The sequence below is a fragment of the Rhinoraja longicauda genome, chromosome 17, assembly GCF_053455715.1.
Source record: "Rhinoraja longicauda isolate Sanriku21f chromosome 17, sRhiLon1.1, whole genome shotgun sequence".
Classification (NCBI taxonomy): domain Eukaryota; kingdom Metazoa; phylum Chordata; class Chondrichthyes; order Rajiformes; family Arhynchobatidae; genus Rhinoraja; species Rhinoraja longicauda.
This window is the reverse complement of record NC_135969.1, coordinates 1,649,123-1,674,295: the sequence shown is the minus strand read 5'-3', so window position 1 is coordinate 1,674,295 and position 25,173 is coordinate 1,649,123. Positions and strand designations below refer to the sequence as shown.

Sequence of the window (25,173 nt, the reverse complement as noted above, 5' to 3'; positions counted from 1 at the left end):
AAAAATCATCTCTTTTCAGTTAGTCCTGCTATACCACAAATTAATCTTGTAAATCTTCATTGCATTCTCTTCATGGCAAGAAAATCTCTCCTCAGCGAAGACAACCCAAACTGCACACAAATCTCCAGATGGGGTCTCATAAAGACCCTGTATATCTGCTGTACTCAACTCCTCTTGCAATGGAAGTTAACATACCATTTGCCATCCTAATTACTGCTGCACCTGAATGGGTGCTTTCAGTCACTCATGTAAAATGACATCCAGGTTTCATTGCATTTTCCTTTGTCAAAACGACCATAATTCATATAAAGATCTGTGTAGTATTGTAAAAATTGGCATCAAAAGAACATAAAACTGAAAGAAAAAGAACAAGAATGTACATTGGATGACTCTTTACCTACGAACCGCCTTTCCCAAACAACTTTTGAGAGTTCCTGTCTGATACCACCGGTATCAGTCTACTGCCAATTTAAGACATTAACCTGAGATCCAGTTCTTACCTATTCCATGACTATATGAAATCAATAGAATTATAGTCACTGGTCCCAAAGGCTCCCTGAAATGACACATCAACCACTTGTTCTAGTCTCATTTCCTAAGAGAAAGTCATGTAGTCCTTCAACTAGTAGAGCTTGAAACAATTGGGGATTCTACAGAGGAATAAAACCCATGTATAATGAAATCAGCACAGAACCAGAAAGGGAAGCTGGATAAACAGTTTAGTGAGAATGAAGATCAGGGGCAGAGGTGGACTTAGTGAATAAGGTATGATAGAAGTGGGTAGATTTTGTATGAAACAGAAAACAGTTCAGGACTAGGGCTAGATTCATAGCCACAGATTGGGCTTGATGGAAGAAGAGAGAAGACAATCCCAGGATGGAATCATATCGTGGCAAATCAAATTCAGAAATATCAACACTGCATTTTTCTTGTTGAAGGTAGACTTAAAATAGTTTGAAATCATCTCAGCTGAAGTGAAACAATCTCCCTTTTAAACAACATTTAATATACAGGATAGAGGTTTTTTGCTTTGGCTGAAAATTGCAAAGAAGTTTCACCTAATCACCCCTAGTTGAATAGGCTTGTGATGTTTCCCTACCACCACCATTTTCACTTAAGCCCACTTGTATACGGCCAAACTTAAAATCCAATCACTCGTACAATCAGGCAGCATTTAAGAGCACAATAGATTCCAATAACTTTTTAGTATGAATATTCTCCTTGCTATGAACATGTGTTTAGTTATAAAACTAGACACTTTTTGTCATATAGTATATAAGCAAACTTTAAAAAAAGTACAGAACTATTTTCTCATCATTTTGAAGTATGATGATCAGTGTTAATTGAATTGAACTCATAAAAAAACATGCCCAGAATTACCTTTATGGCCAAAAAAGCAATTTAATTAACCTCCTTAAAAGCCTGTAAACAAATCTAATTAGCAAAAACTCACAAATGTGTCTAACTCAATCCAGAACTTAGGACTGCTTCAAGCACAATGCTATTTTTAAAACAAGTGCAAACGATTACTAAAGCTCAATTGCAGTTAGATATTTTGTCCTTGAAATTCATTGATCTTCAGCATTAGTTTGACCAGGTTCAGTCAAACTACTCCACAAAGGAAGCAGCACAAACAAGTGAAAACCCAGTCTATTGTGCACAATGGAAAAAGTAGCCATATTTTGTGTCACTAGAATCTGAACAACTTATCCGATGCTGACCATGTGCATAGATCATGGATGTGCACATTTCACATTTAAATTTACATTTCACATTTATTCTACATTTAAATAAATCAAATAATTTTGCAGTCAAGCCGCAGATGAATGTTTTTTTATCTTTCGTGTTTTTAGTATGGTTCTTAATTTGGACATTAATGCAGCACTTTGAAATTGAGAGGTTAATAGCCTGTCCCACTTTCTATCAGGTCCCTTACATCAAATATCAGATCAACGACTAAAACAAATTTATATAAGGCAACGGCTCAGATCGTACAAATAAAATAGAATTTGTGTCCTTCTCAATCCACTCCCAAACTAGTATGTTTTGAACCATTCATAAGAAAAATATCATCAACAATGCAGAAATATTTTTAACAACCAAGGTCATGAACAAATTGAACCTAAGCACCAACACTCATCCACAACCAACCTTCCAATTTTGCTTATTGTTATCATGTAAGTTCACAGGTAACTTACAATACAATACAATACAATTGTAACTTACTAATCCATCACAGAAAGTGTTTGCCATTAGTTGAATTCAGAACACACTACAAAAGCATTCACTGAGAATAATATAATTCGCAAAATATTGTGCTACTTTACAAAACAAATTTTAATAATATATGAGCAAAGTTCCCTCATATTTATTGAGGGTTTTATTTTGCAAAAACCTGCCCGTCAATCAATCTAAATTACAAATCCGGGCCATTAAAAAGGACAAAGGACAACGCTAGTTTAAATAATGCTTGACCTCGTCTCTTATTTGCTTATTTAAACCCCCCACATCTCCGGCCCCCCAACCACCCCACTCCCCAAATCTCAGCGCATCCTTCACTTGAGTCCCACAGTTCTCATCGAGTTCGACTGCTATCTGGTGTAGCAGAGGAGTCCATGAGTAATGCCAAGGCATCAGATGACAGAACATGAGGCTCTGACTCTGAAGCTGTCATGATCAGATTCGGGACTGAAGAAGGGTCTCGACCCGAAACATCACCCATTCCTTCACTCCAGAGATGCTGCCTGTCCCGCTGAGTTACTCCAGCTTTTTGTGTCTATCTGCCATGATGATCATTTGATAGCTCACGCTGTTAAAGGCCTTTACCACTGATCAAAGATTCTTACAAAACAATTGAAATAGATTTAAACAATTTTAAAAAGATTGACGCATCTAACTGAAGTAAAAGAAAATGAACTTACCTCTTCCATCCTAGTGAGTGATCCTAATTTTAATAAAAGGGGTGATGCTACATATGCCAGCCACGTCAGATACAAATGGCACTGGCTCCTCGGCTGAGGAATTTGTACTCCATCACTGAAGTCAGTGTGCAGTGTAATTTACAGGCACAGAAGTCAAGTGCACTTTGACCAACAAATAGAATCTCCCCCAAAATGCTGGCAAAAGGTATATTTCGGCAGAATACATTTTTTTCTTCCAAATTGAAACTACAATAGCACCATGGATAATACTACCTTTTCTAGAATGACAATTAAACCTCCTCAAAGTTAATTGATTAGCAAGTGTTATCATTTTGCAGTACAAGTACTAATAGCAGTGAAAACAGAGAGATTTGTTTAGGTAGGAGGTAAGAAACCAGACATTAATTTGCTTCGGACTTATTACCACTGTTTTCATAGTCTCCAATGTCTCTTGAAACTGGTATTTCTTGCATGTGTTTCCTGTTGGTATAGCTGTTAACAGTTAAAGTATACAGAGTGATGAAGACATCTTTACAGTGTCAAAAACACAAGCTCCTCTCTGCTAGAAAGTCATAGAGAATGCAATCAACTTAGCTACTTAAAGATTCAACTTCATTTTAAAATTGAACTAAGTGTTGCAATCAATTTTGTTAAGTGTTTAAAATTTTCCCCACACAAAAATGGCACCCAATATTTCAGCATCAAGCTTGTAACCTAACTGTCAGTTTGCAATATATAGGATCACAAAAGCAGTGATCCTTACAGCCACATGGATAGCCATGCTGCGCCTTCCCAAAAAAATGCATTTGAACCATGTTTTTCATTAGTTCAGACAGGATATTAGCCCTGTTAAATGTCAACAAAACAATGTACTTGCAATATACTATGTAGTAAGTTTGATTCATAAATTTTATATATTTAACAATGAAATATCTATGATACTATTTACAACCCCATCCACTTTCACCCACTCGATGATACTGGCTATTCCATTAACAATCTCATAGCTCAGAAATATGCTTGCAGTTATTAGAAAAGAAAATACTGAAAATGCTCAACGGATCACTCTGCATCCATGAAGTGAGAAACAGAGTTAACTTATTAGAGCAATGACCCTTCATCTGAACTGGAAGAGGGAGAAAATTAGCATGTTTTATGCCACGGAGATGAAGAGATAAGAACAGCAAGAAATGCCTGGAGATCAAGGTTGCCTTAGAAAATGAGACTGATTTGCAGTGCATTCAGAAAGTATTCAGACCCCTTCACTTTTTCCACATTTAGTTACGTTACAGCCTTATTTGTTCAGACAGGGTTGTGTCGAGACACAGATCTGGGGAAGGGTATAAAACAATTTCTGCAGCATTGCAGGTCCCGAAGAGCACAGTGGCCTCCGTCATTCTTAAATGAAAAAACTTTGGAACCACCAGGACGCTTCATAGAGCTGGCCGCCCGGCCACACTGAGCAATCGGGGGGAAAAGGGCCTTGGTCAGGGAGGTGACCAAGATGGTCACTCCGACAGACCTCCAGAGTTCCTCTGTGGAGATGGGAGAACCATTCCAGAAGGACAACTATATCTGCAGCACCCCACCAGGCCATTATAGTAGAGCGGCCAGACGGAAGCCACTCCTCAGTAAAAGGCACATGACAGCCCGCATGGAGTTCGCCCAAAGGCACCTAAAGGACTCTCAGACCATGAGGAACAAGATTCTCTGGTCTGATGAAACCAAGATTGAACTCTTTGGCCTGAATGACAAGCGTCACGTCTTGAGGAAACCGGGCACCATACCTAAGGTGAAGCATGGTGGTGGCAGCATCATGCTGTGGGAATGTTTTTCAGCGGCAGGATCGAGGGAAAGATGAACGGAGCAAAGTACAGAGAGATAGATCCTTGATGAAAACCTGCTCCAGAACGTTCTGAGCCTCAGACTGGGGCGGAGGTTCACCTTCCAACAGGGCAACGACCCTAAGCACACAGCCAAAACAACGCAGGAGTGGCTTTGTGACAAGTTTGTGAATGTCCTTGAGTGGCCCAGCCAGAGCCCGGACTTGAACCCGATCGAACATTTCTGGAGGGACGTGAAAATAGCTGTGCATCGACGCTCCCCATCCAACCTGACAGAGCTTGAGAGGATCTGCTGAGAAGTATGGGAGAAATTACCCAAATACAGGTGTGCCAAGCTTGTAGCGTCGTACCCAAGAAGGCTTGAGGCTGTAATCGCTGCCAAAGGTGCCTCAACAAAGTACTAAGTAAAGGGTCTGAATACTTATGTAAATGTGATATTTCAGTTATTTCTTTTTAATTACTTTGCAAAATTTTCTAAACACCTGTTTTCGCTTTTTTATTATGTGTAGATTGATGATAAAAAAAATGGATTTAATCCATTTTAAAATAAGGCTGTAACGTAACAAAATGTGAAAAAAGTGAAGGGGTCTGAATACTTTCTGAATGCACTGTATTAGTAAGGGAGCACTCAATGACCAGTAACCATAAATCTCTTGGTTTCAAGATAATTATAGAAAAGATTAGGACTGATCTACCAGTTAAAGTTCTAAATTGAAGCAAGTCTGTTTTTGATGGCATTAAATAGCAACTTGAAAATATTGATTGGAAGAGGCACAATATAAGTACCTTTACCAAAAGGACTGCAGTAGTTCAGTAACTCAGTCTGAAGAAGGATCTCGACCCAAAATGTCACCCATTCCTTCTATCCAGAGATCCTGCCTGCCCTGCTGAGTTACTTAAGCATTTTGTGTCTATCTGCAGTAGTTCAAGAAGCTACCTCACCATTCAAAGGTAATTAGAGCTGTCCTCATGAGGAACATCTTTATCTGGTAAATAATGGAACAATTTTAAGAGTATGACTCTTTATCCGAGATGCTAACAGAGGAAATAGTTCCTCTGTTGCTACAATGTTTGAACTCAGTAAGTCCCTATGTTATCCTTATGTATTGCATTTCACCTCTCTCAAAAGACCAACATATTATTTCAACAGTGCCGTGTTCCAAACTATGAACAGTATTCCAGAGATGGATTAATCTGAACAGTTTAACTTACCTTTTATATTCTGGATATAGTGCCACCCAGGTGGGTTTAAACTAGATTGGCAGGGGTGGCGGTGGGATCCTACACAGGACCGAGGCAGATGAGAGGCTGGAAGTTGGTATGGAGAGTGATGAGAGAAAGTTTAGTGGACAGATTAGGCAGGAAAAAAGCATGGGGCGAGGAAGGGTTGTTATTTTAATGCAAGAGGCCTGACGGGAATTTTGGACATGAATAGGTATGTGCGATTAGGACACGTAGCCATTACAGAAAGAAACCTGGTAAGAGAGGAGCAGGACTGGCAGCGCAATTTTCCAGGGTACAGATCCCTCAGGGGAAAGAGGTGGGGGTGTTGCGTTATTGATTAAGGAGGATGTCACGGCAGTGGCCAGAGGTGACATTACAGACAGTCCATCTAGTGAGGCTATATGGGTGGAGCTGAGGAACAAGAAAGGGATGATCACCTTGTTGGATGTGCACTACACGCCCCCAAATAGCCCACAGGATTAGAAGAGCAAATGTACCAGGAGATTGCAGGCAGCTACAGGTCTAATAAGGTTGTCATAGTAGGGCATTTTAACTTTCCCCCTATTGACTGGGAATGTCATAGTGCCAAAGGTTTAGACAGGGTGGAATTTGTTAAACGTATTCAGAAAACTTTCCTAAACCAATATGTAGAGGGCCCTGCAGGGAGGAGGGAAACGCTCTATCTAATCTTGGAAAATTAGGAAGGGCAAGTGAAGTGTTCGTGGATGAGCCCGTTGGGACAGTAACCGCTATTCTATTAGGTTTAAAGTACTTATGGATAGAAACAGGCCGGGCCCACGAGTTAAAATTCTAAATTGGGTCAAAGCCAAATTTTGAAGATATGAACCCACTAAAATTGATTGGAGCAGGTTGTTTGAAGGAAAAGGTAAGTCCAGAAAGTGGAATGTTTTTAAAAGAGTGTTGACAAGAATCTAGGACATGTATGTAGAGGGCAGGGCAGGCAAGCTTAAGGAAGCTTGGATGACAAGGGAAAGTGAGGCTCTGGTGAAGAATAAGAAGGAGACTTGGGACAGGTTCAAGCAGCTACGATCACGTGTAGCACTGGAGGAGTTGAGAACTGAGGAACAATCTAAGAAAAGAAAGTAGGAGGATAAAAAGGGTATAGGCGATGGCTCTGGCAGATAACATTGAGGATAATCAGAAAGATTTTTTAAGTACACAGAAGGAAAAGGGTATCCAGAGAGAGAGTGGGACCCCTCAAGAATCAATGCAGTCAACTCTGTGTGGAGTGACAGGAGATGAATAAGGTCCTCACTGCATATTTCTCCTCTGTTTTTACTGTGGAGAAATACATGAGGTCAGAGAGTTGCAAATCTGTGGAATTCTCTGCCTCAGAAGGCAGTGGAGGCCGTCTCTGAATGCATTCAAGAGAGAGCTAGATAGAGCTCTTAAGGATAGCGGAGTCAGGGGGTATGGGGAGAAGGCAGGAACGGGGTACTGATTGAGAATGATCAGCCATAATCACATTGAATGGCGGTGCTGGCTCGAAGGACCGAATGGCCTACTCCGGCACCTATTGTCTATAAAGGACTGAGGAACTTAGGACGGTCAATGGAAGTGTCTTGAGAGAGGACAGTATTACAGTTGGGGAAGAGCTGAAAGTCCTGGTGTGTATGAAGGTAAACAAATCTCCCAGGCATGATCAGATATATCCAAGGACACTGTAGGGAGCTAGAGAGGAGATTACAGGTGCCCTATGGACAAGGGCTAATCAGGGATTGTCTGCATGCTTTGTACATTGGAGAGAGTGTCTCACAAATCTGATTGAGTTTTTTGAAAATGTGACGTTTGATGAAAATGTTTTTTGAAAAAGGTTGATGAGGGCAGAGCTGAAATTATTGTATATATGGATTTCAGCAAGCCATTTAATAAGGTTAAACACAGTAGGCTCCAGAAGGTTAGATCACATAAAATCAAAGGAGAGCCAGATGACTGGATAACAAATTAGCTTCATGGAAGGAAGCAGAAGGTGATGGCGGAAGGTTGTTTTTCGGACTGGAGGCCTGGGACTAGTGCCTCAAGGTTTGGTGCTGGGGCCCATCGCTGTTTATCATCTATATCAATGTTTTGGATGAGAAGGTACAAGGCATGATTAGCAAGTTTGTAGATGACACCAGAGTGGGTGGCATTGTAGATAGTGAAGATGGTTGTCAAAAATTGCAGGTAGATTCAGCGAGGAATAGTAGATGAAATTTAATACATTGAAATTTGAGGTGTTGCATTTTGGGAAGTCTAACAAGGGAAGGACCTACACAGTGATTGATAGGGCTCTGTGGAGTGCTGTAGAGCAGTCTGATATAGTTCCTTGAAAGTGGCATCACAGGTGGATAGGGCGGTCAAGAATGCTTTCAGCAAATTGGTCTTCATCGGTAAGAATATTGAGTATAGAAGTTGGGAGTCACACTGCCGCAAGACATTGGTGAGGCCACATTTAGAGTATTGTGTTCAGCTTTGGTCACCATATTATAGGAAAGATGTTATCAAACTAGAAAGGGTGCAGAGAAAATTTACGAAGATGTTGCCAGGACTCAAGGGCCTGAGCTATTGGGAGAGGTTGAGCAGATTAGGTCTTTATTCCTTGGAGCACAGGAGGATGAGGGATGATCTTATAGAAGTATACAAAGTCATGGATAGGATAAATGCATTGAGTCTTTTGCCCAGAGTACGGGAAATCGAGAACCAGAGGACACAGGTTTAAGATGAGGGGAAAGATTTAATAGTAATCTGAGGGGTAACATTTTTTTTTTAAACATAGGGTGGTGGGTGTATGGAACGAGCTGCCAGAGGAGGTAGTTGCGGCAGGTACAATCACATCATTTAGACAAGTACATGGATAGGGTAGGTTTAGAAGGATACGGGTAAAATTCAGGCAGGTGGGACTAGTGTAGCTGTAGCATATTGGGTCGAAGGGCCTTTATCACTCCGGGAGTAGTATGAAGGAAACCAAAGAAATGTCTGTGATACAATGGAAAAAGGAATACATTTGATGCAAATGGTGGTGAAAGTTATTAATCAAAGCTAATCTAACCAGAGAAGAAGATTGAAAACACAGTGGAAGAAAACATGCTGGAACTGAGATGTACAGAATATTGCAGCTGTTAGAAATCCCAAATAAATGGGGAAGAGTGAGAATTGAAGTAAAGGCCAACTGGAAGCTCTGAGATAAACAATCAACCATTGTGTTTGGTTTTTCTAATACTGAGTACTGAAAGCAGCATGCTGAACTGAGTTGCACAAGGAAACTAGTCCTTCACATTAAGGAGGTGCATGGGCAAATAGATGATGCCTTTGAGAGAAAAAGACACATGTTGGAAGCACCATGTGGAATGTGTCGTTGTTAGATGTGACGTAGCCAGACAGCAAGAGAATGGAATCCTTACTGAAAGGTGGGAAATATAGTTAAGATGTCTATGTGGACTAGTATTGGATATTGGTAACCTTCCTTTTCCTAATGCAGATAGAGAAAAAAAAAATCAGATATGAATCATTTGAAAGCAAGCTGGAAACTGGCAGCAAAAAGATAATGAAACTCAAGTTCTGTACTGAGCAGGAACTAGCACCAATACAATCATCAATGTACCATGCAATCTCTTCCTCTGGAAGCAACCAGGCCAGTTTCATTCATATCACAATGAGCGCAATAGAATGGACCCAAGAAGTTCTCATAGTTTTACACGTACTTTTAATTTAGCTTTTGAGACTCGTGACATGGCCTCCTCCAAATACAAGGAGCCAAGTTTAAATTTGTGATTACTTTGTAGAACAACTTCCGAACTTCCTGTTATGTGACATTTTAATTCTCCATCCCACCTGATTTGTTTGCTCAAACAAAAGGATGTGGGATAAGGGGTCAGTCATTTAAAAGGGAGGTGCATCAACATTTCTCTTAGTACAGGGTGATCAATCTTTGGAATTCTCTCCCCAGAGCTGTGGGGATGAGACCCTCAGCAGTATTAAGATGAAGGGAGATTTTGTTTGAAAGATCGGGGAATTGTGGAGAACTAGCTTTGATCACCCATACCATATTGAATGGTGGGTAGGCTGGAGGCTCCAGTTGTCCTCCAATTTTCTCCATAGATGTTGCCTGACCTGCTGAGTATTTCCAGCAAGTCCTATATTTTCTTTTTCGATTTCCAGCAGCTTTCCACTTGGGTTCTTTATTCTAAACGACAAAACTTGATCCAGGGAACTCCATACTGCTAAATATTTTATTACAATTAGCCAAACTTCTAGAATTAAAATATGCAAAATTTACTCAGCTAGTGTATTTTTCCCTCCAACAAATGTAAAGATATTTCCAACATCAAAATTCTAAATGCACCATCCTCCCTACAATAGGAAATCTGGCTTGCTCACTTCTAACATTAGTTCAGAACAAAGGACCTATGGTTTAAAAAAAACTATCAAAAGCAAGCTGAGAATAAGGTGGTGTAAATTCAGAACATGAGTCAAAGTGTATTCCATTTGTAATCATACATTGCTTACTGGCATGTGGACAGAAGTATTTCAAAGGACACTGAAATTGGTTCATGATCTCCAAGTGCAAAAGCAGCAATATGTTAAAACTCATTGCGAATGGTGCTACTAATTAAATACTTGAAACACAGTCTGACACATTTGTGGAAACACTCATTTATTCCTGCAAAATCTAACAAAGAAGCCTTTTACAACTTTTCGGTTCAACAAGCCAGCTTCATACTGATTGGTGACAGTTTCTACTGCTTTATGCCACAATTAAGGAACATTTATTACACCCGACAATAATAGTTTTGTATAAATTATTAACAAACTTTCAAATGCCAACTTTTGGAATATTAACACAGGTTATGGTACGCTTGCTTAGAAATAGATGAAACACACAGGATACAAATTGAGCATTTTCCTAACGGATATGCATCATTTATACAATGTGATGAATGTTTCGTGTAAATAAACCAAGCACATGAAATTTACATGAAATTGCAACAAATTTTATATGGAACAATATTCCTGGCTCAATTGCTGAACGAATGCACATGAACATAAAAAGCAGATTAGAAAAAAGATTGAAATTTGTATTTACAATCTGTTCCAAAGTGATTATTTGAATGTATTATTCAGAGTATATGGAAATAGGGGCAAAAACCCACGAACAGCATAACTAAAAAAACATTTTGCTGAAGTTGATGGAGAAGGAAATGTTGACCAGGAGATCGAAAGAATGTCAGTGTTTTTTCCTTTGAATAGCACGGAATCCTTTACTTCCACGAGGAGCAACTGGGGCCGTTGTTAAAAGCCTCTTCTGAAAGACAAGAATCTTTCAGTGTATTAAAACAGTGACTAAACTACTTAGTAGGCTTGGATATTTTGAGGACAAAGTGTTTAACAGTCTATTTATTTAAAACACAAATTGTTTGTACTCTATTGCCCAGGTTGTCTCCAATATTTTCACCAACATGTCGTATTAAACTATTATTGCCAGTTTAGAGGAACGTATCCACAGCAGTTTGTCACCCTTAGCTAAAGTCTAATATTTCAAATCCATTCTTATGCTCCAAGCAAAAATTGAGATACAGTTGACATGCAACACAGATGCTCCCCGATTTACGATGCTTCGACTTCCGATATTTTGTATTTTGCGATGGTGCAAACGGCAGCGACCCTTAGCGAGCCGCAGCTCGCTTCCAGCCACGTGATCAGGTGTATTAAATGCATTTCAACGTATGATATTTATGGTTTGCAATGGGTTTCTCAGAACGTAGTCCCATCGAAAGTTGAGGAGCACCTGTAATCCATTATTCAACTATACAAAATCTCAATGGTACAGTTTCTGGTTCATCGAGTGATAATTGCCACGCTTTTTCTCTCAACTCACTAGGTTCTCTGGAGAATTTATTATAATACAGGTTAAACCGATTTTACGGCAACTCATGGACCGCCCACCCCTATAATCTGGACAAGATTACGCGAGCTCAGTTGAAATGCCCTGAGCGGCCACAGATGACAATGTAAATGGCGAGCGCTCTTTCCGGTCACGCCCCTCCGTCGAGACAGAACCAACTCTGCTCTCAATCTTCTCTCTAACTGTTTTGCAAAGACAATACAGTAAACCCTCATTTTAATGACCCACTTATAACAGATGTCGGACATAGCGGACGGACCTGCCGACCCATCCCCGGCTCAAACCATCTCCGCGGCCGTTTAGAGCCCTGAATTCCGACAACACTCCCCTCACAAGGTGCACCAGGAGCCCTTCTTCACCAACCGATAACGCACAAAGAGCTGGAGTAATTCAGAGGGTCAGGATCTCTGAAGAACATGGATAGGGAGGAGGAGGCGTTAACCAGAAGATCGTAAGTCGCGCCTCCCCCCTCCAATCCCCCACTCCTGCCCCCACCACTTCCGCTTCCTTGTCCCCCAAGTCACCGACATACTCCACCTTGGAAGCAACAGCAGGTGAGGGGGGAGGGGACCCCACGTTTTTTTTAGATTTAGAGATACAGCGCGGAAACAGGCCCTTCGGCCCACCAAGTCCGCGCCGCCCAGCGATCCCCGCACATTAACACTATCCCACACACACTAGGGACAATTTTTACATTTACCCAGTCAATTATCCTGTACGTCTTTGGAGTGTGGGAGGAAACCGAAGATCTCGGAGTAAACCCACGCAGGCCACGGGGAGAACGTACAAACTCCGTAGTCAGGATCGAACCCGAGTCTCGAGCGCTGCATTCGCTGTAAGGCAGTAACTCTACCGCTGCGCCACCGTGCCGCGGTAGAACACTGACAAGGGACACACTGAAACACAAAGTGCTGGAGTAACTCAGGCAGATGAATCAGTCTGAGGAAGGGTCCCGATGTCACCTATCCATGTTCTCCAGAGATCCTGACCCGCTGAATTACTCTAGCACGGTGTACTTTCAGTGGATGAAGAAGGGCTAACTGGGCGACCTTGCTAGTCGGGAGTGGGGTCGGAAGCTGGGGCTCTAAACGGCCGGTTTTATTTAGGTTTCTGGCACTCAATGGTGCTTTAGAGACACGGGAGAGGTGTCATTAGCAGGCCACAGGTGTATTGTCATTTCACTATCATGTGACCTGTTAATCCAGAAATAACGGATAATCCAGAAAGGCTCAGGTACAACCTGTACTGCGTAAAACTCGAAAACGTTAATTACAATTGTGATGGCGGTATTAATAGGGAATAACATTTAATAATCTGGAAAATCTGTCAATCGAGCATCACCAGAATACAGGACCTGCCAAATTATCAGTTTTACCGTAATGATGCTGGAATTGACTTCAAAAACATTGGGTTGGTTTTCTAAGAGAAATAAATGACTAAAACACAATAAAGTGGCAAATGTTATAAATAAGAACAGCAAACGTTCTTCCTATTATTTTGGTGCATTTGTATCATTGTAATAAACTAATACTTTTCAGTTTTACACATAGAGCAAAGTGGGGACAAGAAAGTTAGGTAATGGGATTACTATTCACTGTCTTCAGAATTAAGTAGGCCTGGAAAAATAAGTTTCCATGCAGAGTTTTCTTTTTATTACTCAGCCATGAAATTTGTTGCAGTGTTGAAGCGGCATATTCCTTACAGGCAGTGTTCTATTTGATTTGATCACATTTAGTCATATATTGCCATAGGCTGGTAACCCACAAATTCTGGGTAGTAATGTGCTACATTACTACCCAGAATGAGAGACCCCATTGGCGTGCACATACATCCATGCTGTCCCTCACAGGTGCACAATACAAAGCTACATGTACAGTTCACAGAAACATACAGCACCAAACAGGTCTTCTTGGTTTCCTCTACCTCATCCATGCCCACCGTGATGCTCATCTACACTAATCCCTTTTGCTCATATTAGGCCACCGTCTGTGTGAAAAACCTCCAAAATCACCTTTAAAGATTCTCCCCTTGCCTAAAACCTGTGCCTACAGGCTCAAGAGTCCCATGTCTCCAAAAAGATTCTATCTGTGCCCCTCATAATTCTATAAACCAAGGTTATCTCCCTGCCTCCTACTTTCCATGAGGATAAATCCAACCAATCTTATAACTGTAAACCTCCATTCCAGGCAACCTTCTGGTGGATCTCTTCTTTTATTAATCCTTTATTCCTACCTCATCCTTCCGGTCATATGTACATTATGGTCTAACCTATATTTTGTAGAATGCAACACGACCACCCAACTCAGTATTTGACCTATCCACATGCCATTTTCACTACCCGATCCAACGGTCACCATTGCTGGGGAATTATAGACTTGCACCCCAAGATCTCTGTAACACAGTAGGTCCTTAGGCTCGGGCCGCGTGGATGCCGACATCGGGAGCTCCGGCAGCGGCAGCGTGTTCGCCCGCCCCGGATCGCGGGGCTTGGGTCGGCCCGCCGCGGACATTTCACCGTCCGGCACGGCCTGAAATAGGCCGCGGGATTTTTCTCTGCTCGGCGGGGGCTTCAATGTCGGGAGCCACCCCCGCCCCGACGTGCAGCGGCAGCGTGTTCGCCCGCACCGTATCGCGGGGCTTTCACCATCCGGCGCGGCCTGGAACGTGGCAACGACACCAGCCTGACCGCGGGAGAACACGGCAGGGGAAGGGAAAAGACATTCTGGCCTTCCATCACAGTGAGGAGGGGACTGGAGGAGACTCACTGTGATGAATGTTTCTTTTTTTTGTGTGTTGGTTGGGGTTGTGTAATTTGCTTATTTTACTGCTTTTATTGTTGGACTGTGGGTGACTAAATTTCGTCCAAAAAACGTTTTTTGGATGACAAATAAAGATATCTTGAATCTTGAATATGAGCTCAACTGGGTCCTTCCTGCAGTATTACTAGACAACTTTCTTCGCAATCCACCCCTTTTTACGTTGTCTGCAAACTTGCTAATTATACCACCTACTTACCATGCAGGGATCAGTGCCGGGACCGTTGTTATTTGTAATATGTATGCAAACAGCAAAAGTCCCAGCACCAATGCAATACACCATGGGCTACTTTGTGCAGTCAGAACAACATCTATCCATCACTTCCCTTTGCCAAACTAAGCCAATTTTGCATCCAATTTGCCAAGACGCTTCAGATCGCTTGTGATTCAACCTTTTTAATCAGCCATCCTCTGAACCTTTGCAAAAGCCTAGTCAAGTCTATCTAAACCATATTTACTGTTCTGCCTCCATCAATTTTTTTAATTACCTCCACAAAAACTCAAGATTCGTGAGACATGATCTCCCCTGCACAAAACCATGCTGACTCCCAAACAGTCCCTCCATTTCCAAGTGAATATAAATCATGTCCCTCAGAATATTTTTCAAGAATTTCCCAATCACCGAAGGCTCACTGGCCTGTAAATATCTCACAATGCCACTGCCTTTATTGAAAAAGGGGATGTTAGCTATTTTTCAATCTTCTGTAACCTTATAGCCCATGAAGATGTCAAAATCTCATAAGGAGCCCCTGCAATCTCCTCCCTTAGCATTCTGGAATAGATCCTGTCAGGCCCTGGGAATTTATCCACCCTAATGAATTCCAATATAGATAAAGATATGCTCCAGAGTATCATTATATCTTTCCCTTATTTCTCAAGCCTCCATGCTCTTCTCCCTGGTGATCACTAATGAAAAGAATTCATTTCGAATCTTGGTCATATACCCTGCCATCGTGCATAGATTAACCGTAGTTTCCCAAGAGGAACTATTCTACCCTCTTGCTTCTAATGTTTGCCTCTTAACCCTACATGTTACCACACAAGGGGTAATTTACAGAGACAAATTAACCTACAACACCGGGTAAATTGACAAAAATGTTAAAAAGGACATGACTACTGCTGAGATTTTTAACATTGAAAGCAGTCATTATTTGGCACTTAACAGACACAAACAATACCTACTACCTGTCACAGCAGATATGGACGTTGACCACATTTTCACAAAGTGTTCCTGAGAGTTTTCCAATACCATGGAAATGCTCCACATTGTACAATTCACCATCAACATCTATAATTTATAAAACAGTTACATCCTTCAGCATTCACCTGGCAAATTAGCTAAACATCATATCATAAAATATATTGGGGATTCCATACAAGTACTTTGTACAGAAGTACTCTTTACAGAATAATGAAAGGAATAGATAGAGTGGATGTGGAAAGGATGTTTCAACTGGTGGGAGAGTCTCGGACTAGAGGTCACAGCCTCAGAATTAAAGGGCACTCTTTTAGAAAGGTGAGGAGCACCTTCTTTAGTCACAGGAACTCATTGCCAAAGAGTGCTGTGGAGGCCAAATCAGTGGATATTTTTGAGGCAGAGATAGACAAATTCTTGATTAGAACGGGTGTCAAGGGTTGAGGGGAGAAGGCAGGAAAATGGGATTAGGAGGCAGAAATCAGCCATGATTGATGGGCCAAATGAACTAATTCTACTCCTACAACTTGTGAACCTGTGACAATACCCTTATCCTTGCCACACATCTTCAGAGGTTATTGAGGAAGAACCTGGAAGATCAACTGCACTTCAAATTCCTCATTTTCAAAACCAATGCAAGGTTTTATTACACTTTGTTCATTGATAGTGCTAACTTGCTAACTAATAACCCAACAAGCCAAAATAAATTGCATCATGCCCCTCAGAATATTTTCAAGTCACATATAGGCAAAAGTCATCTTTCCTTTTCAGAGGAGGATATTGTGAGCCAGATGCATTTTTGAAAATTTGATAGGTTGGTGACCATCACTCTTATCTCTATTTTTTTTTAAATTGCTAGAATAAGGAAATTAAGTTCAAATTTACAAATTGGCATTTGGTAGAATCTTTATATATGTATTAAAGAATTCATTGAGATAAAAGAGTATTAAATATAATGCGGTCAATTTGGCATTCAATAGCACAATGAATACGTACGAATACCTTGTAGCAATATGTGTTACTCATTTTGCCTATTTAATCATTATATTTTATACTAATTTCCAAGCATTCAGTTATAGAACTATGACGCTAGATCACAATACAAAGTTAAAATGGAAGACAGATGAATGCTAGGGAAAAACTAATCAACCTTCCTTATAAAGGACACAAATATGAAGCTTCAGAAAAAACAAAAGTAGACCCTTAAAATGTACATTTCTTCCTCATTGTGTAATTATTGATGTGTGGTAAAAATAAACAAATTCACCACAAAACAATCGAAGAGAATTGATGAGTCAGAAGAAAAGCAGAATTTGAAATTTGTTACAAAAAATATAATTTCAGAAAAATGCTTAGTTGTGAATTAAGTTTCTCTTTCAATAAAATCCAACATACTGTTTGCATTTTTTTTTAATGTACCTAGTTGTCATTTTTATTGCTTTGCGTGCTCAAGTACCTCTGAAAAACAGGGCTTTTCAATAACCATTTAAAAAGCTGCTTTTCTACATTTTTTGCCAAAGTAAATAACCTCACATTTTATATCACTTCATATACACCATCTGTCATTTCCTCACCCATTCACATAGCCTCTCCGTAGCCCCTACTGCCATGCAGCTTTGTGTCATTAGCAATATTGGATAAATTACCCTTGATCCCTACATCCAAATCTTTAATACAGCTTATGACCAGTTGGGGATTCAGAACTGATCCTGGTGACAGACACTCACCGGTCAATGAGTGCAATGACAAATATAGCACAATTATTTCTATTGTTGTCTGTCCATTAGCTAATCCTTAGTCCAGACTAAACATGATATCATGTTTAGAAATCCACGTGAACTCTACTCTATCTTATTGTCTTTGCCGAAGTGCATTCTTCCCACTTAATCACAGATTTAGTCGTCCTCCCTAGTAATGATGTCAGGCTAACTGGTTCATAATTCCCAATTTCTCTCTCCCTCCTTCGCCAAGTAGAGGGGTGACATTTATTACTGTGCATCGGTGAAAAATATTCTAGAAATTATAAACTTTTGGAAAATGATAAACATATAGATAACATCCACATAGCAACAAGGAACTCCAGATGCTCATTTACAAAGGGACATAAAATGCTGAAGTAACTCAGTAGATCAGGCAGAATCTTTGGAGAATATGGATGGATGACATTTCAGGGACCCTTACTCAGACTAATAGACTAATTGTGGAGAGGGAGAAGAAAGAAAGCTGGGAGAGGAGAGGCAGGGCAAAGAGTGGACACGGGCGAGGGGGGGGGGGGTTAACGGGCAGACGGATGGATCAAAGGGCATAGATTGAAATGTGTAGGAAGGAACTGCAGACGACTGGTTTAAACTGAAGAAGGGTCTCTGCCCAAAACGTCTCCCAATCTACCATAGCCAACTAACGCCTTATACCTTTCGGATTTGCTTTGTTTAGAATTAACTTACTTTCAGTCTTCATTTAAAACTCTATTAAGATTATTCTTCCCAGGAGACTCCTTAACTACAAAGATATATTAATATTTTTTCTCATTGCACAATACTAGATTTAAAAAGCCAGTTTTAGGCCGAGACTCTTCTCTCCAGAGATGCTGCCTGTCCCGCTGAGTTACTCCAGCTTTTTGTGTCTATCTTCGGCAGAGATTGAAAGTCTGAGACAAAACGATGAGTTGTGAATTATGAAGCCAGAGGAATGAATGTGGGCGGAGAGGGAGAAACAGTTGCGAGTCCAGGTAGGGCACAGGGGAGGGTGGATAAAGGGGTGGGAGTGGTGAGGGGGAGGGCTTGTTAGAGGTCACCTAACATTGGACATTTCAATATTCATACCACTGGGTTGTAAGGTTCCCAAGCAGAATACGGGTTGCTGTTCCTCCAGCTTAAAATACTATTATTATTTTTTTGCAATTCATTCACTCTCAACCCATTGTTCTTTATTGTTCCAAGAGGAATATTTCCATTTTACCCCCCCTCCCCCATTTCTAACTTTGATAATATAACTTGATAATAAAACCTTTGATGATACAATAGGGCAGCACAGTGATAAGAGTTGCTGCCTTACGGTGCCAGATATCTGGGTTTCATACTGACTACTGGTGCTGTCTGTACGGAGGTTGTACATTCTCCGTATGACTGCATGCGTTTTCTCCGGATGCTCCAGTTTCCTCGCACACTCCAGATGTACAGGTTTGTAGGTTAATTGGCTTTGGTAAAATTATAAATTGTCCCTACTGTGAAGGATGGTGCTTGTGCATAATCGCTTGGCGGCGCAGACTCAGTGGGCCAGAGGGCTTGTTTCTGCGCTGTATGTTTCTCACTAGATGATTTTTCTCAACTTTACATTATCATTATTTTTTCCACCGTTACCAAATTCCACCATTTTCTCAATCCTCCAGCTTACTGCTCCTCTTGGCATCATTACATGCCTTTTCCTTTGGTTGAATAATACTCTTGTCATTATATGCCCATTTTTTCTCCATGGGAATTCTAAATGCATTGAGATATTTCTGCTGTAAACTATTAATTATTTAATTTGTTAGCAATTGCCTGCCTAACATCACACATTTTAATATAGCTCCCAATCTACCATAATTTTACCTTTCGGATTTGCTTTGTTTAGAATTAACTTACTTTCAGTCTTCATTTGAAACTCTATTAAGATTATTCTTCCCAAGAGACTCCTTAACTACAAAGATATATTAATATTTTCTCTCATTGCACAATACTAGATTTAAAAAGCCAGTTCACCAGAGGGTTACTCAACATACTTATCGAAGAAACACTACAGGCCTTAATCCTCCACACTATTACATTTTAAATTTATTTACCCACGCTGCATATACAAAAGATTCCCCCCATCAATGATAATAGGTGCTTTTAATTTCCTAATTCATACCACCCCCTACATTTGTATCATCGTTTGGGGCCTATAAACGACTAGCAATTCTTTTACCTCTCATTTATCTTAACTTCACTCTCCACTGCCCTTTTCACCAGAACTACTGTTCCATTCCACTTAAGTATTTTGTCATGTTTTATTCACAACCTTGGTTACTTTGTAAGCTCATTGTTTCAGCAAACCATTTAGATTGCACACATCTATTTCTATAATCCTTGGGAAATGTTACAATGAAAAGTTGAGGTGCTAGGGGGAGACAAATTTATACAGATGCTCCCCGACTAACGATGCTTCGACTTACGATATTTCGACTTTGCGATGGTGCAAACGGCAGCGACCCGTAACGAGCCGCAGCTCGCTTCCAGCCACGTGATCAGGTGTATTAAATGCATTTCGACTTACGATATTTTCGGTTTACAATGGGTTTCTCGGAAGGTAACCCCATCGTAAGTTGCGGAGCACCTGGACTAACTTAATATAGACGCAAAATGCTGGAGTAACTCAGCGGGACAGGCAGCATCTCTGGAGAATGGGTGACATTTTGGGTCGAGACCCTTCTTCAGACTGATGTCAGGGGAGAGAGAGATACATAGATAAGGAAGTGTAAGGTTTGAAAACAGGACAAAGGGAAATAGAGATCAAGGAAAATGTAGAATAGATCATTGTTAGCTGGGTGAAGGTTACAACAAAGCAAACAGATAAAATGTAGTCAGAGACAGTAAGACTGGTCGGAGAACTGGGAAGGGGAAATGGATGGAGAGGGAGGGAAAGCAAGCGTTACTTGAACTTAGAGAAGTCAATGTCTATACCGCTGGGGTATAAGCTGCCCAAGAGAAATATGAGGTGATACTAATTTAATGTTCAGCCACATATGAATTTCACAAGACGTTGTTGGTCTGTGGCTCTTTAATTAAAAGGACAGAATAGAACCAACATGGCATGCTTTACAGAATGTTAGCTTTAAATAAATGTAATGCTTCAGCTTCAAACTGTTCCTTTGCTTAACAGTGGCAGATTTTACAGAGGCGGACCTTCATCAACAGAATCCATGCAAGCAGAAGCTACACAAGCATTCCCAATGGCTGTTTTGTCCAATTTGATTTGCTAAAGCTAAATATGCTTGGACTGTGGTCAACAACTGTCATCATAACTGAAGAAAATGATTCTCAAGCTTTCCTTCCCCTGTTAGCTACCAGAACAAATCACTATAAAATAACATTAGTTCAGCCTCTGAAAAGAGTAACATAGTGGCTGACAACTCAAAGACAAGTGAAGCGTAGAGCAGAACAGAGAGAAATGCTTACAATTTTGTCATTATTATTTATACCACCGCTGCAGCTTTAAGATAAAACAAGCATAGGAAAGTGACCTCCTACTTTTTAAAAGCTCTTCTCAGTTTTATGCTTCGGTATTCTGGAGAAAATACAGGCAATCTTTCTACTTTGTTCATACTCAGTTTAATTTAATAAATATATTGATTAGATCTTGACAGCATTACGACCTATCAAATGCCAGGAGCACAACACAGCCTAGATTATGATCAAAACTCCAGTCCTCCCCGGAGACAGAAAAATATCAAGTTGTTGGGTCATTTTGGTCACTGGAGAAACAACATCAGCAATTGTTGTTGACTGCTTCTTTTCTGAGACAACAAAAAAAATCAAAGATTTGACCAGATGCAGAAAGCTAACATACTCCCCACTTTCTATTGTCCTTGTCCATTTCAAATCCCAGGGACTAGACCTTCCCACGATGAGGAAGATTTACGAGGATGTTGCCAGATTTATGAGGATGTTGCCAGGACTAGGGGGTCTGAGCTATAGGGAGAGGTTGAGTAGTCTGAGACTCTATTCCTTGGAGCGCAAGAGGATGAGGGGTGATTTTCTAGAGGTGTATAAAATCATGAGAGGAATAGATCAGGTAGATGTACAGAGTCCCTTACCCAGAGTAGGTGAATCGGGGACCAGAGAATATAGGTTTACGGTGAAGGGGAAAAGATTTAATAGGAATCTAAGGGGTAACTTTTATGCACACAAAGGGTGGTAGATGTATGGAACAAGCTGCCAGAGGAGGTAGTTGTGGCAGGGACTATCCCAACATTTAAGAAACAGTTAGACAGGTACATGGATAGGACAGGTTTGGAGGTATATGGACCAGACACAGGCAGGTGGGACTAGTGTAGCTGGGACATGTTTGCTGGTGTGGGCAAGTAGGGCCGAAGGGCCTGTTTCCACACTGTATCACTCTATGGCAATGAATATGAAGAACTCATGTTGGGAAAACAAAACAAAAGTTTCCTACCCTTGATCCCCATCTAATTCCCTCTAGGAAAAAATGTTAATTCGTATTTTCCTTATTGAATGATGGAATCTTTATGAAGTCATGTTTCCTCCACCCTATAATTTTCATGGTGTGACTTTTTAATGAATAGCCACTTAACTGCTCTCTCAGTCAACAGTCATGAATCATGGCATCAAACAGCTTCCAATTGCCATAAGATCAGTAAAAATCAGAGTTATTTACTTTCATCAATATGACAGACACTTATGTTCGCGTCAAAAATCAATTTCAGGATACTTGAACACAGCTTTATCTCAGATGAACAGAAATTAAGTTTATTTTTAGAAGTCGAAATGTAATACTGGAGTAACGCACCTTTTAACATCCTCCAGAAATACAGTAGCAGCTTCTCACGTTCCCTGTAAATATTTCATTACTACATACAATACGGCTATATTTACATCTATCTATTGTACAATTACGGGTCCCATTTCCATGAATAAAAAAGTCCCACTTACTCGAGTGGTAAATAGAGACAATAAAAGATCTATTTACAAGACACGGTTTACGATATTACTCAATTTCAACTGGAAAATGAATAGAAAATTCAAAATTGCTCGATCGTATCAGGTAAACCATCTGGTTTCTAAAGAGATGAAGTGCATCACAAGATTAATTCACTTGAAAGATAAATCAAAGGACTGAGCTGCCTGCTGGTGAGGAGGAGGAGGATGATTTAAATCAGCACTGAAACATCACCAGAGCAGCAGTGATGGGACGGGCCTGACCACAGGCCAGCCACCCCTTGCCGGTACAATCCGCAGCCAAGCCACTGCCCGCTATCCCTGGCATTGACAACCTACCTCCCCCTCCCCAAAACACAGCCTCCCTCCCTCTCCTCAAACACAGCCCCCTCCCCAAACACAGCCACCCTCCCCTCCCCAAACACAGCCCCCTCTCCTCAAACACAGCCCCCTCCCCAAACACAGCCACCCTCCCCAAACACAGCCACCCTCCCCAAACACAGCCACCCTCCCCTCCCCAAACACAGCCCCCTCCCCTCCCCAAACACAGCCCCCTCCCCAAACACAGCCACCCTCCCCTCCCCAAACACAGCCCCCTCCCCTCCCCAAACACAGCCCCCTCCCCTCCCCAAACACAGCCACCCTCCCCTCCCCAAACACAGCCACCCTCCCCTCCCCAAACACAGCCTCCCTCCCCTCCCCAAACACAGCCCCCTCCCCAAACACAGCCACCCTCCCCTCCCCAAACACAGCCACCCTCCCCTCCCCAAACACAGCCCCCTCCCCAAACACAGCCCCCTCCCCAAACACAGCCCCCTCCCCAAACACAGCCACCTCCCCAAACACAGCCCCCTCCCCAAACACAGCCCCCTCCCCAAACACAGCCCCCTCCCCAAACACAGCCACCCTCCCCTCCCCAAACACAGCCACCCTCCCCTCCCCAAACACAGCCCCCTCCCCAAACACAGCCCCCTCCCCAAACACAGCCCCCTCCCCAAACACAGCCACCCTCCCCTCCCCAAACACAGCCCCCCTCCCCAAACACAGCCCCCTCCCCAAACACAGCCACCCTCCCCTCCCCAAACACAGCCCCCTCCCCAAACACAGCCCCCTCCCCAAACACAGCCACCCTCCCCTCCCCAAACACAGCCCCCTCCCCAAACACAGCCCCCTCCCCAAACACAGCCCCCTCCCCAAACACAGCCCCCTCCCCAAACACAGCCCCCTCCCCAAACACAGCCCCCTCCCCAAACACAGCCCCCTCCCCAAACACAGCCCCCTCCCCAAACACAGCCCCCTCCCCAAACACAGCCCCCTCCCCAAACACAGCCCCCTCCCCAAACACAGCCCCCTCCCCAAACACAGCCCCCTCCCCAAACACAGCCCCTCCCCCCTCACAGCCTCTCCCCTCCCTCCTCTCCCTAGACCCCCCTGCCCAAACACAGCCCCCCCCCCCCCCCTCTCTACACACTGCCTACCTCGCTGCCACTCTTCTCCAGTCTCCGTTACTTCAGCGGCCACCGGCGATCGCCGGGTGGACACGGACACAGAGACGGCTCACCGTCGCCATCCCCGGCTGCAATGGCGGCCGCGCCGCGCCCCCGCCGCTCCCGCCCCCTCCCCCCCGCCGCTCCCGCCGCTCCCTCCCCCTCCCCCTCCCCCCCGCCGCTCCCTCCCCCTCCCCCGCCGCTCCCGCCCCCTCCCCCTCCCCGCTCCCTCCCCCTCCCCCGCCGCTCCCGCCCCCTCCCCCCCGCCGCTCCCGCCCCCTCCCCCTCCCCGCTCCCTCCCCCTCCCCCGCCGCTCCCGCCCCCTCCCCCTCCCCGCTCCCGCCCCCTCCCCCCCGCCGCTCCCGCCCCCTCCCCCTCCCCGCTCCCTCCCCCTCCCCCGCCGCTCCCGCCCCCTCCCCCTCCCCCCCGCCGCTCCCGCCCCCTCCCCCCCGCCGCTCCCGCCCCCTCCCCCCCGCCGCTCCCGCCCCCTCCCCCTCCCCCCCGCCGCTCCCGCCCCCTCTCCCGCTCCCGCCCCCTTCCCCTCCCGCCACCGGGCGCCCCCGCCACGTGACCCAGCATGCCGCCCGGGGCAGGCCGGGCCGGGCCGGGTCAGGGCCACAGCGACTGTGCCACTTCCCACACTGGGCAATGGCTGTGCATGGGCAAACCACACATCTTCCACTGCCCGCCCGTGGAAGGGGGTATCACGAATACAAAGTCCTAATTAAAAGGTACTCTCCAGTGACCATGGTCCAGCCTAACAGAGGAGATTAAGGTGATGCTAGAGTTGCAATTATCAAGGATAAATGTCACCTTTGTATGTGTAGGAAGGAACTGCTGATTTTATGGTTCACACTGACGGTAGACACAAAGTGCTGGAGTAACTCAGCAGGTCAGGCAGCATCTCTGGAGGGAAAGGAATAGGTGGCTTTTGGGGGTCAAGACCCTTCATTAGACCGACCCACTGAGTTACTCCAGCCTTTTGTGTCAACATGTTGGGGATAGAGTGGGAAGGAGTGTAGTCTAGATGTAGTCACATCTTCCCCTTCCGCAGAGACTGTTCCCTCCACAACTCCCTGGTTCACTCAT

General features: G+C 43.1%; 1 protein-coding gene across 7 annotated transcripts in view; it reads right to left on the bottom strand.

Annotated features, from left to right (window-relative positions):
• Positions 1–25,173, bottom strand: part of ptpdc1a (protein tyrosine phosphatase domain containing 1a) — a 293,396-nt gene that overhangs the window by 115,425 nt on the left and 152,798 nt on the right. For 6 of the 7 annotated variants that reach the window (XM_078413926.1, XM_078413923.1, XM_078413925.1 and 3 more), the window contains exon 1: positions 24,076–24,201. The exons of the other annotated variant lie outside the window; for it this stretch is intronic. The gene's annotated coding sequence lies outside the window, so the exon portion shown is untranslated. Of the gene's footprint in view, positions 1–24,075; positions 24,202–25,173 lie in introns of those variants that run through there. 7 annotated transcript variants of the gene reach the window in all.